Genomic DNA, 13,656 nt, shown 5'->3' with positions numbered 1-13,656 from the left:
CAATTTCAGTGGGTCAGAAGTTTACATACACTAAGTTGACGGTGCCTTTAAACAGCCTGGAAAATTCCAGAAAATGATGTCATGGCTTTAGAAGCTTCTGATAGGCTAATTGATATAATTTGAGTCAATTGGAGGTGTACCTGTGGATGTATTTCAAGACCTACCTTCAAATTCAGTGCCTCTTTGCTTGACATCATGGGAAAATCAAAAGAAATCAGCCAAGACCTCAGAAAAAAATTGTAGACCTCCACAAGTCTGGTTCATCCTTGGGAGCAATTTCCAAACGCGTGAAGGTACCACGTTCATCTGTACAAACAATAGTACGCAAGTATAAACACCATGGGACCACACAGCCGTCATACCGCTCAGGAAGGAGACGCGTTCTGTCTCCTAGAGATGAACGTACTTTGGTGTGAAAAGTGCAAATCAATCCCAGAACAACAGCAAAGGAGGAGAGGAAAGCACTTTTAAAGAACAACCAGGCATCCTCTACTGACGGAATGAGTTCAATATCCATCCAGGATACCCAGGCCAGGTCAATTAGAAAGGTCTGCTCGCTGAAGTGTTTTAGGGAGCGTTTGACAGTGATGAGGGATGGTCGTTTGACCGTGGACCTATTACGGATGCAGGCAATGAGGCAGTGATCGCTGAGATCCTGGTTGAAGACAGCGGAGGTGTATTTAGAGGGTAAATTAGTCAGGATGATATCTATGAGGGTGCCCATGTTAACAGATTGAGGGTTGTACCTGGTAGGTTCCTTGATAATTTGTGTGAGATTGAGGGCATCTAGTTTAGATTGTAAAACAGCCTGGGTGTTAAGCATATCCCAGTTTAGGTCACCAAGCAATACTAACTCTGAGGATAGATGGGGGGCAATCAATTCACATATGGTGTCCAGGGCAACGCTGGGGGCTGAGGGGGGTCTGTAGCAAGCGGCAACAGTGAGAGACTTATTTCTGGAAAGGTGGATTTTTAGAAGTAGAAGCTCAAACTGTTTGGGCACAGACCTGGATAGTATGATAGAGCTCTGCAGGCTATCTCTACAGTAGATTGCAACTCCACCCCCTTTGGCAGTTCTATCTAGACTGAAAATGTTGTAGTTGGGAATGGAAATTTCTTCATCTTTGGTGGCCTTCCTAAGCCAGGATTCAGACACTGCTAGAACATCAGGGTTGGCGGAGTGTGCTAACGCAGTGAGTAACTCAAACTTAGGGAGGAGGCTTCTGATGTTAACATGCAAGAAACCAAGGCTTTTGCGGTTACAGAAGTCAACAAATGATAGCGCCTGGGGAGTAGGAATGATACTGGGGGATACAGGGCCTGGGTTAACCTCTACATCACCAGAGGAGGAAAATAATAAGGATTTAAGAACTGGTCTTCTAGTACGTTGGGTACAGAGAATAAAAGGGGCAGATTTCCGGGCGTTGTAGAATAGATTCAGGGCATTATGTACAGACAAGGATATGTGAGGATATGACTACAGTGGAGGTAAACCTAAGCGTTGGGTAACGATGAAAGAGATAGCATCACTGGAGGCACTGATTAAGCCGGTCTCAGCGTGTGTGGGAGCTGTCTGAGGCAGGTTGAGCGGGACTGGGGGCTCTACAGTGAAAAAGATCAGTAAGAACTAACCGAAACAGCAATAGGCAAGGCATATTGACATGGGAGAGAGGCATAAAGCAATCACTGGTGTTATTCGAGAGAGCTAAGACAACAGCTGGTAAAGGCGACGAATGTTTGAGCTGAGACTAAACAGATAAAGAGGATGGGGTACCGTATAAAGTAACAGTCCAGGAGGCATCAGCTGTGTAGCTGAGTGATCATAAGGTCCAGTGACCAGCAATAGGTGAGTCCGGGAGCAGTTCAGTTCAGTGGCTGCTACGGCACAGACGAGCAGAAGGCACGGCTGTTTATTGAGTGTGCTAGCGGGCCGGGGCTAGCAGATGGATCTTCGTGGTCGTCGCAACGGGAAGCCTGTTGAAACCACATCAGACGATTACGTCAGCAGACCAGTCGTGATAGATCGGCGGGGCTCCGTGTCAACACTTGGAGATCCCGTCCGGTTGACAGAGAGGTAGATAGCTGGGAGATGAGCCTGGCTCGTGGCTAGCTCAAGGCTAACTGGGGCTTGCTTTCGGGACAGTGGTGATTAGCCAACAACAACAGCCATTCGGTTGCAGCTAGCTAGTTGTGATGATCCAGTGTTAAGGTCCAGTGATTAGGTGAGCGTTCTGAAAGAGCTGCAAAATCTGGACCCCTACAAATCAGCTGGGCTAGACAATCTGGACCCTTTCTTTCTAAAACTAGCCGCCGAAATTGTCGCAACCCCTATTACTAGTCTGTTCAACCTCTCTTTCGTAACGTCTGAGATCCCCAGAGATTGGAAAGCTGCCGCGGTCATCCCCCTCTTCAAAGGGGGTGACACTCTAGATCCAAACTGTTACAGACCTATATCCATCCTGCCCTGCCTTTCGAAAGTATTTGAAAGCCAAGTTAACAAACAGATCACCGACCATTTCGAATCCCACCGTACCTTCTCCGCTATGCAATCCGGTTTCCGAGCTGGTCATGGGTGCACTTCAGCCACGCTCAAGGTCCTAAACGACATTATAATCTCGATCGATAATAGACAGTACTGTGCAGCCGTCTTCATCGACCTGGCCAAGGCTTTCGACTCTGTCAACCACCGCATTCTTATTGGCAGACTAAATAGCCTTGGTTTCTCAAATGACTGCCTCGCCTGGTTCACCAACTACTTCTCAGATAGAGTTCAGTGTGTCAAATCGGAGGGCCTGTTGTCTGGACCTATGGCAGTCTCTATGGGGGTGCCACAGGGTTCAATTCTTGGGCCGACTCTTTTCTCCGTGTATATCAATGATGTCGCTCTTGCTGCTGGTGACTCTCAGATCCACCTCTACGCAGACGACACCATTTTGTATACATCTGGCCCTTCATTGGACACTGTGTTAACAAACCTCCAAACGAGCTTCAATGCCATACAACACTCCTTCAGTAGCCTCCAACTGCTCTTAAACACTAGTAAAACTAAATGCATGCTCTTCAATCGAACGCTGCTGGCACCCGCCCACCCGACTAGAATCACCACTCTCGACGGGTCTGACCTAGAGTATGTGGACAACTACAAATACCTAGGTGTCTGGTTAGACTGTAAACTCTCCTTCCAGACTCACATTAAGAATCTCCAATCCAAAGTTAAATCTAGAATCGGCTTCCTATTTCGCAACAAAGCCTCCTTCACTCATGCTGCCAAACATGCCCTCGTAAAACTGACTATCCTACCGATCCTTGACTTCGGCGATGTCATTTACAAAATAGCCTCCAACACTCTACTCAGCAAGTTGCATGTAGTATATCACAGTGCCATCCGTTTTGTCTCCAAAGCCCCATACACTACCCACCACTGTGACCTATACGCTCTTGTTGGCTGGTCCTCACTACATGTTCGTCGTCAAACCCACTGGCTCCAGGCCATCTATAAATCACTGCTAGGCAAATCCCCTCCTTATCTTAGCTCATTGGTCACCATAGCAGCACCCACCCGTAGTCTGCGCTCCAGCAGGTATATCTCACTGGTCATTCCCAAAGCCAACACCTCCTTTGTCCGCCATTCCTTCCAGTTCTCTGCTGCCAATGACTGGAACGAATTGCAAAAATCTCTGAAGCTGGAGACTCTTATCTCCCTCTCTAACTTTAAGCATCAGTTGTCAGAGCACCTTACCGATCACTGCACCTGTACACAGCCCATCTGAAATTATCCCACCCAACTACCTCATCCCTATATTGTTATTTATTTTGCTCTTTTGCACCCCAGTATCTCTATTTGCACATAATCTCTTGCACATCTAGCATTCCAGTGTTAATACTAATTGTAATTATTTTGCACTATAGCCTATTTATTGCCTTACCTCCATAACTTGCTACATTTGCACACACTGTCTATATATTTTCTGTTGTATTTTTTGACTTTATGTTTTTTACCCCATATGTAACTCTGTGTTGTTGTTTTTATCGCACTACTATGCTTTATCTTGGCCAGGTCGCAGTTGTAAATGAGAACTTGTTCTCAACTGGCTTACCTGGTTAAATAAAGGTGGAAAAAAATAAAAAAGTTGATTCCGGCAGAAAATCCGATATGCTCTGGCTCGATAGTGCGATGTGCAGATTCTGCAGACTGGCCGATAATTGTCCAGGCTAGAGCTGGCTGGTAGGTAGTGCAGTCCATGGACAATTGTGAAGACCGCTAATGGTGGCTAATAGCAAGTAGCTAGTTAGCTGGCTAGTTTCAGCCAGAGGTTTTAGATAAAGAGGTATAAAGAAATAATAGAATCCGTTCCAAATTGGGTGAGGTGGGTTGCAGGAAAGTATATTTAGTTATAGGATGGAAAGTGAGATTGAGAAATATATACGAAAAATAAAAAAAACTGGCTATTTACATGAGGACACTACAGAAACTACGACCGCACTGCTACGCCATCTTGGTCCCTGCCGATGAAAAACATCCCCACAGCATGATGCTGCCACCACCACGCTTCACTGTGGGGATGGTGTTCTCGGGGTGATGAGAGGTGTTGGGTTTGCACCAGACATAGCATTTTCCTTGATGGCCAAAAAGCTACATTTTAGTCTCATCTGACCAGAGTACCTTCTTCCATATGTTTGGGGAGACTCCCACATGCCTTTTGGCGAACACTAAAAGTGTTCGCTTATTTTTTTCTTTAAGTAATGGCTTTTTTCTGGCCACTCTTCCATAAAGCCCAGCTCTGTGGAGTGTACGGCTTAAAGTGGTCCTATGGACAGATACTCCAATCTCCGCTGTGGAGCTTTGCAAGTCCTCTCTTGGCAAGTTCGTCGTGTCATATTCTTTCAATTTTTTAATAATGGATTTAATGATGCTCCGTGGGATGTTAAAAGTTTTGGATATTTTTTTATAACCCAAACCTGATCTGTACTTCTCCACAACTTTGTCCCTGACCTGTTTGGAGAGCTCCTTGGTCTTCATGGTGCCGCTTGCTTGGTGGTGCCCCTTGCATAGTGGTGTTGCAGTCTCTGGGGCCTTTTAGAACAGGTGTATTTATACTGAGATCATGTGATACTTAGATTGCACACAGGTGGACTTTATTAAACTAATTATGTGACTTCTGAAGGTAATTGGTTGTACCAGATCTTATTTAGGGGCTTCATAGCAAAGGGGGTGAATAAATATGCACGCACCACTATTCCGTTATTATTTTTATTTGCATTTTTTGAAACAAGTAATTTTTTTCATTTCACTTTCAATTGCAGATTGTAATGCAACAAAATAGGAAAAACGCCAAAGGGGATGAATACTTTTGCAAGACTGGTCTGTCCTAGGAGTGACGTTAGATGGTAGGCATGTTCTCTACTATCCACTTTTGTTTTAATTATTATTTCAAATCAAATCAAATCACATTTTATTTGTCACATACACGTGTTTAGCAGATGTTATTGTGGGTGTAGTGAAATGCTTGTGCTTATTGGCCCTCCTGTAGCTTAGTTGGTAGAGCATGGCGCTTGCAACGCAAGGGTTGTGGGTTCGTTTCCCATGGGGGGCCAGTATGAAAAATGTATGCACTCACTAATTGTAAGTCGCTCTGGATAAGAGCGTCTGCTAAATGACTAAAATGTCAATTGGATCACTAAAAATAATACTTCTAGCTCCGACAGTGCAGTAATATCTAACAAGTAATATCTAAAAATATCACAACATATACCCAATACACACATATACCCAATCCCCACTGGGTATAGGGGAGGGTCACTTGTTTTTTTTTCAATCGTTCAGGGAGGGTTGGGTAAGAATATATTTCACTGAAGGGAAGGCCATCCATTTTATTTCAGAGGTCCGATTTTCTCCAGGTATCCCTCATTATAAATAAAGCATATTATGATGAGTAACCTAAGAATTGAAAACTTGTGTGACGGAGGAAAAGGAGGACAACTTGGAGATTCTAAAATGTCACAAAAAAAGGGTTGATTTCCATCTGCAAAAACAAACTCCAACACATTCACACATGCTTGTCAGGCTGCACATACAGTTTTGACAGTAACAATGTCATCCGCACACACACACACACACACACACACACACACACACACACACACACACACACACACACACACACACACACACACACACACACACACACACACACACACACAAAGTTATGACAGTGAATGTCACGCTGCAGGAAGCCAGCATCTGCTGCTGTCTAAAAATGGGCTGTCACACACAAACACACACACACTTTCCCATGCACACACATATGCACTCGATAAACACAATGCAAACAACACACAGAAACCCAATGCAGAAAGCAAACGCAACTACGCTGAAAGAGCACATATTCCAACAGTACACTTTCTCGTTCCTACTGCTGATGGTTGAGAAGGAAACACACTACTCAATCAACCCATCATCCAGATGTGTTTAGCACCACAGCAATCCACATCAACAAAGCAAGGTTACAGTGCGAAACAAATAGAATCTCCATTCCATATTAATTCCAATGTGTTTTCTTTCATTGTAGTTAATTACCGTGTTTTCTGCGCTAAACATTGTAGAATACATCGCACAGTTCAGGCTTGATCTGATTCATACATGGATAAACAATGAGTAAAATAATAATAATCTAAAAGGAAGTTTGTTCTGAAGTGTCTGTCCTATATCTGAGAGATATAAGAAAGATCAGGAAACTATATACTGTATATATATATTTTTGACATGTATTTAAAACCCTTATTTTAGGCACTAAACTATCTCCATATATACTTCCATTCATTTATGTAATATTTAGAGCTTAAGAAGTTGGGGGAGGGGTGGTGCTACGCTGACATATGGAATTGTTTTAAGATGGTCATACTATGGATCATTTAGCTATTTGATTTTAGGACTCCTTTAGGTATAAAAAATAAAAAAGGATTTGATAAAATATTGATTTTGGCCTTTCCTACTAAAGCCCATAGAAACACATCAAATAACACATTCATGAATGGCAAAACAGTCCAAACATAAATCATAAGAAACAAGGTTTTGAAGTGTCTTTCCTAAATCTAAGAGATATTTAAAAACTCAGGAAATATATATATTACATTTTTCTCACACATATTTAACCCCTTGTTTTGGGGGTAGGCACAAAACTACCGGTTACCTTCAGATGAGTCCCATGAAACTTGTGAGGGTCGTAGAAAAAATTGTCATGAGAATCCCACTAGTTTGTAGCCCAAACAGTTTGGACTTTACCAAACAGAAGTTGGCACATCGACGGTACTGACTTCAGACAAGTCTCCTGACACTTCTGGGGGTCGTAGAGCAAAACGTAGAAGTCTCCCCTTTTCAAAGAGAGATCATAATATTTTGTAGGTCAAACTGTTCGGACGCTACAGACGTTTACGTGAGAAGACCATTTTCCGGGATGTCTCATTGTCTTTCACCGCAGGTGTGGAAGTCCGACACTGGCAGATGCAGTATATTGAGATGCATCCAATTTAAAAAACAGATATCTCTAGCTTAAACTGACGGATTTCGATGGGGATTTATTTGTTATGTAACTTATGTTGATGCACCGTTGTGTCAATCGACTGTACGGGTTTAAACTGGTACCTGGCTACCTTCAGACTAGTCTTGTGAGGCTTGCTGTTGTCCTAGAGCAAAACGTGTTTGTGAGAGACTCACCTTTCCATAAATGGGTCATATTAGTTTTTAGCTCAAACTGTTTGGATGCTACGGACAGAAGTTAGCAGATCAGCTGTACCGACTTCAGACAAGTCCTGTGATTTTCGGGATGTCTCATGGTCTGACAAGAAACTCTAGCTCTTCAGCGGATGTGGTGGATTGAGCCCCAACCCGTGCAAAAAAATATCTCTAGCTTAAAATGACAGATTTTAATGGGGTTTTATTATTATGGTAATTAGATGTATGCAGGGGAGCTGATATCGACTCTAGGGGGTTAATTGAGCAGCCAGGGTCCTTTGTGAGAAACTGGGACAATTAAAAGCCACTGAACTCCCACGAAAATCTTGGCCCACCACCAACAGCTTTCACTAATACGACACATATGTAATACTGCACTTATTTGGCTGTGTTGACTTGTTATTCATAGGAGTACAACAGAGTACAGTGTTGTGCTCATACAATTTTCCTTACAATGTATAGCTCTGTCGACCTCTCTAACGACAAACAACAGGATGGGAACAGTCAACTGGGAAAGCTCATTTGAATATTTAAAGAAAAATGATTTTTGAATATGTAAATTCACACGGCCATTAACGAGATGTTGCCAAGCAACCGTGATGCCTTGTGGACAACCACCCCCAGGGTCTAATTGACACCAGGCGAGTCATTGCTCACCCAGTTGCCGCCACTGAAACACCACAAAACAGGGATTTGCTGGAGGTTCGCAAAGCTGCAATCAACCTGACACAGTCAAATTGGCTCCCAGAAGCTTAATTACAGACAACAACACCAAAACTGCAGCAGGGGTTTAGCCTTTCTAGACCATTACACAAAGATAAAAGACAAGACAGAGAGAGAGTCACCTGCGCATAAAAGGAGAAAGAGTGGCTGAGCAAATGAGAAAGGTGGCAGAGAAAGCACACACCCTGTTCCCAAGGACACACATTATTATATCCCTTCTACCAAGGAAAGATCTCCCTTGGCAAAAAAATCACCATGGACTGTGCCTCAGTACCAAATGTCAACATCTCTCACCACCACATCCTGACATGTGAGCACCATGTTCCCATGTAAACCTGGACCATGAGGGAGTCAGAATCTTTGCCAAGGACCTGAAGGATGCCACGTTAGGCAGAGTTCCACAATCATACAAGCCCAGCAACAGAGCCCCACCCACCTCCTCGCTATTCAAGGAGAGAGAGGAGGCTTATCTCATCTCAGTTGAGCCATACACAGACATCTCCAGCCCTTACCAACACGTCCAAGCCCAGCGGCGCTAGACCCAGATCAGCTCAGCCCGGCAGTGCCAGAACCAACCCAGCTCAGCCCAGAGGTGCCAGAACCAACCCAGCTCAGTCCAGCTCAACTGCTGGAAAACACACACACGCACAGTGGCTTGCGAAAGTATTCACCCCCCTTGGCATTTTTCCTATTCTGTTGCCTTACAACCTGGAGTTGAAATGGATTTTTTATTTTTTTTATCATTTGATTTACACAACATGCCTACCACTTTGAAGATGCAAAATATTTTTTATTGTGAAATAAAGACAAAAAAACAGAAAACTTTAGCATGCATAACTATTCACCCCCCCAAAGTCAATACTTTGTAGAGCCACCTTTGACAACAATTACAGCTGCAAGTCTCTTGGGGGTATGTCTCTATAAGCTTGGCACATCTAGCCACTGGGATTTTTGCCCATTCTTCAAGTTGGATAGGTTCCGCTGGTGTACAACAATCTTTAAGTCACACCACAGATTCTCAATTTGATTGAGGTCTGGGCTTTGACTAGGCCATTCCAAGACATTTAAATGTTCCATTTTTACATTTTAGTCATTTAGCACACGCTGTTATCCAGAGTGACTCACAGTTAGTGAGTGCATACATTTTCATACTCCCCTTAAACCACTCGAGTGTTGTTTTAGCAGTATGCTTAGGGTTATTGTCTTGCTGGAAGGTGAACCTCCGTCCCAGTTTCAAATCTCTGGAAGACTGAAACAGGTTTCCCTCAAGATTTCCCTGTATTTAGCGCTATCAATCATTCCTTCAATTCTGACCGGTTTCCCAGTCCCTGCCAATGAAAAACATCCCAACAGCATGAGTCTCATCTGACCAGAGTACCTTCTTCCATATGTTTGGGGAGTCTCCCACATGGCTTTTGGCGAACACCAAACGTGTTTGCTTATTCTTTTCTTTAAGCAATGGCTTTTTTCTGGCCACTCTTCCGTAAAGCACAGCTCTGTGGAGTGTACGGCTTAGAGTGGTCCTATGGACAGATACTCCAATCTCCGCTATGGAGCTTTGCAGCTCCTTCAGGGTTATATTTGGTCTCTTTGTTGGCTCTCTGATTAATGCCCTCCTTGCCTGATACGTGAGTTTTGGTGGGCGGCCCTATCTTGGCAGGTTTTTTGTGGTGCCATATTCTTTCCATTTTTATATGATGGATTTAATTGTGCTCCGTGGGATGTTCAAAGTTTGGGATACTTTTTTATAACCCAACCCTGATCTGCACTTAATAATAATAATAATAATATGCCATTTAGCAGACGCTTTTATCCAAAGCGACTTACAGTTATGCGTGCATACATTTTTGTGTATGGGTGGTCCCGGGGATCGAACCCACTACCTTGGCATTACAATCGCCGTGCTCTACCAGCTGAGCTACAGAGGACCACTACTTCTCCACAACTTTTTCCCTGAACTGTTTGGAGAGCTCCTTGGTCTTCATGGTGCCGCTTGCTTGGTGGTGCCCCTTGCTTAGTGGTGGTGCAGACACTGGGGCCTTTCAGAACAGGTGTATATATACTGAGATCATGTGACAGATCATGTGACAGTTAGATTGCACACAGGTGGACTTTATTTAACTAATTATGTGACTTCTGAAGGTAATTGGTTGCACCAGATCTAATTTAGGGGCTTCATAGCAAAGGGGGTGAATACATATGCAGCCACCACTTTTCCGTTATTTATTTTTTAGAATTTTTTTGAAACAAGGTATTTTTTTCATTTCACTTCACCAATTTGGACTATTTTGTGTATGTCCATTACATGAAATCCAAATAAAAATCAATTAAAATTACAGGTTGTAATGCAACAAAATATGAAAAACGCCAAGGGGGAAAAATACTTTTGCAAAGCACTGTACTTGCACACCCACCCACCCACACACAAACACTTCACAACCCTTTATTATTATTATTATTATTTATTTATTTTCTTTACACACACACATACTTAAAAAAAAGTATTATTATTTTATTCCACACACACAGAGAGAGACAAACACAAACACACATGCATACAGTGAGGGAAAAAAATATTTGATCCCCTGCTGATTTTGTATGTTTGCCCACTGACAAAGACATGGTCAGTCTATAATTTTAATGGTAGGTTTATTTGAACAGTGAGAGACAGAATAATAACAACAAAATCCAGAAAAACGCATGTCAAAAATGTTATAAATTGATTTGCATTTTAATGAGGGAAATAAGTATTTGACCCCTCTGCAAAACATGACTTAGTACCTGGTGGCAAAACCCTTGTTGGCAATCACAGAGGTCAGACGTTTCTTGTAACTGGCCACCAGGTTTGCACACATCTCAGGAGGGATTTTGTCCTACTCCTCTTTGCAGATCTTCTCCAAGTCATTAAGGTTTCTAGGCTGATGTTTGGCAACTCGAACCTTCAGCTCCCTCCACAGATTTTCTATGGGATTAAGGTCTGGAGACTGGCTAGGCCACTCCAGGACCTTAATGTGCTTCTTCTTGAGCCACTCCTTTGTTGCCTTGGCCATGTGTTTTGGGTCATTGTCATGCTGGAATACCCATCCACAACCCATTTTCAATGCCCTGGCTGAGGGGAGGAGGTTCTCACCCAAGATTTGACGGTACATGGCCCCGTCCATCGTACCTTTGATGCAGTGAAGTTGTCCTGTCCCCTTAGCAGAAAAACACCCCCAAAGCATAATGTTTCCACCTCCATGTTTGACGGTGGGGATGGTGTTCTTGGGGTCATAGGCAGCATTCCTCCTCCTCCAAACACGGCGAGTTGAGTTGATGCCAAAGAGCTCGATTTTGGTCTCATCTGACTTTCACCCAGTTCTCCTCTGAATCATTCAGATGTTCTTTGGCAAACTACAGACAGGCCTGTATATGTGCTTTCTTGAGCAGGGGTGAATACATATACACGCACCACTTTCCGTTATTTATTTTTTAGAATTTTTTGAAACACTTAATTTTTAATTTCACTTCAACAATTTGGATACATTTGTGTATGTCCATTACATGAAATCCAAATAAAATCAATTTAAATTACAGGTTGTAATGCAACAAAATAGGAAAACCGCCAAGGGGGATGAATACTTTTGCAAGGCACTGTATGTCAGTGAAAATGTGCTTTTGTTTACAACGTCATTGTAGGCACATTATCCGTATTGAGTAACAACTGTCCTGATTTCGGGACACCCATCCAGTAGAGGTTAATGATCTTTTAATTGGCGAGATTAGCAAATGTAGGCATGACATGCCAGCAACAAACACTGACACTACACATCCAAGTATATGTGACCAAATTATGAAAGACAAACATTTAATTTTTGAATTCCGTAAAGTAAGTGTGGAAGAGGTTCATGCTCGACAACATTCTCAGATTACGACCCTACCTTACACAGATAGCGACAAAGGTCCTAAGGCACTTTTTTTTATAATAATTTTTTTATTTAAACTTTATTTAACCAGGTAAGCCAGTTGAGAACAAGTTCTCATTTACAACTGTGACCTGGCCAAGATAAAGCAAAGCAGTGCGATAAAAACAACAACACAGAGTTACATATGGTTACATATGGGGTAAACAAAACATAAAGTCAAAAATACAACAGAAAATATATATACAGTGTGTGCGAATGTAGTAAGTTATGGAGGTAAGGCAATAAATAGGTACAATTTCGTATTTACACTGGAATGATAGATGTGCAAAAGATGATGTGCAAATAGAGATACTGGGGTGCAAACTTAGCAAAATAAATAACAATATGGGGATGAGGTAGTTGGGTGGGCTAATTTCAGAATGGCTGTGTACAGGTGCAGTGATCGGTAAGCTGCTCTGACAACTGATGCTTAAAGTTAGCTCCCGTCTGGATTACTGCAACTCGCTGTTGGCTGGGGTCCCTGCCTGTGCAATTAAACCCCTACAACTTATCCAGAACGCTGCAGCCCGTCTGGTGTTCAACCTTCCCAAGTTCTCTCATGTCACCCCGCTCCTCCGCACACTCCACTGGCTTCCAGTTGAAGCTCGCATCTACTACAAAACCATGGTGCTTGCCTACGGAGCTGTGAGGGGAACGGCACCTCCTTACCTTCAGGCTCTGATCAGACCCTACACCCAAACGAGGGCACTACGTTCATCCACCTCTGGCCTGCTAGCCCCCCTACCTCTACAGAAGCACAGTTCCCGCTCAGCACAGTCAAAGCTATTCGCTGCTCTGGCACCCCAATGGTGGAACAAGCTCCACCACGACGTCAGGACAGCGGAGTCACTGACCACCTTCCGGAGACACTTGAAACCCTACCTCTTTAAGGAATACCTGGAATAGTATAACAGTAATCCAGATAAAATGCAATTTTACAATAAACAAATTGACAACAGACTTTCAGCACGCTAACAGGGAAGGACATTCAACAAGCACAGCACTTACACAAATGACTGACGATTGGTTGAGAGAAATTGATGATAAAAAAGATTGTGGGGGCTGTTTTGTTAGACTTCAGTTATTATCGATCATTGTCTGTTGCTGGAAAAATGTATGTGTTATGGCTTTACACCCCCTGCTACATTGTGGATAAAGAGTTACCTGTCTAACAGAACACAGAGGGTGTTCTTTAATGGAAGCCTCTCCAACAAAATTCAGGTAGAATTTCAATCTTTACTAACGACAGTAAAGCCAGCT

General features: G+C 43.0%; 1 protein-coding gene across 1 annotated transcript in view; it reads right to left on the bottom strand.

Annotated features, from left to right (window-relative positions):
- Positions 1-13,656, bottom strand: part of LOC311111696 (protein kinase C-binding protein NELL1-like) — a gene marked incomplete at its 3' end in the record, with an annotated part of 508,863 nt that overhangs the window by 135,833 nt on the left and 359,374 nt on the right. The window lies entirely within an intron of this gene.

The sequence above is a fragment of the Coregonus lavaretus genome (genome assembly GCF_964263955.1).
Source record: "Coregonus lavaretus genome assembly, chromosome: 37".
Lineage (NCBI taxonomy): Eukaryota > Metazoa > Chordata > Actinopteri > Salmoniformes > Salmonidae > Coregonus > Coregonus lavaretus.
Note: the sequence above shows the minus strand (reverse complement) of the source record. Positions and strands in the feature narration are given on the sequence as shown.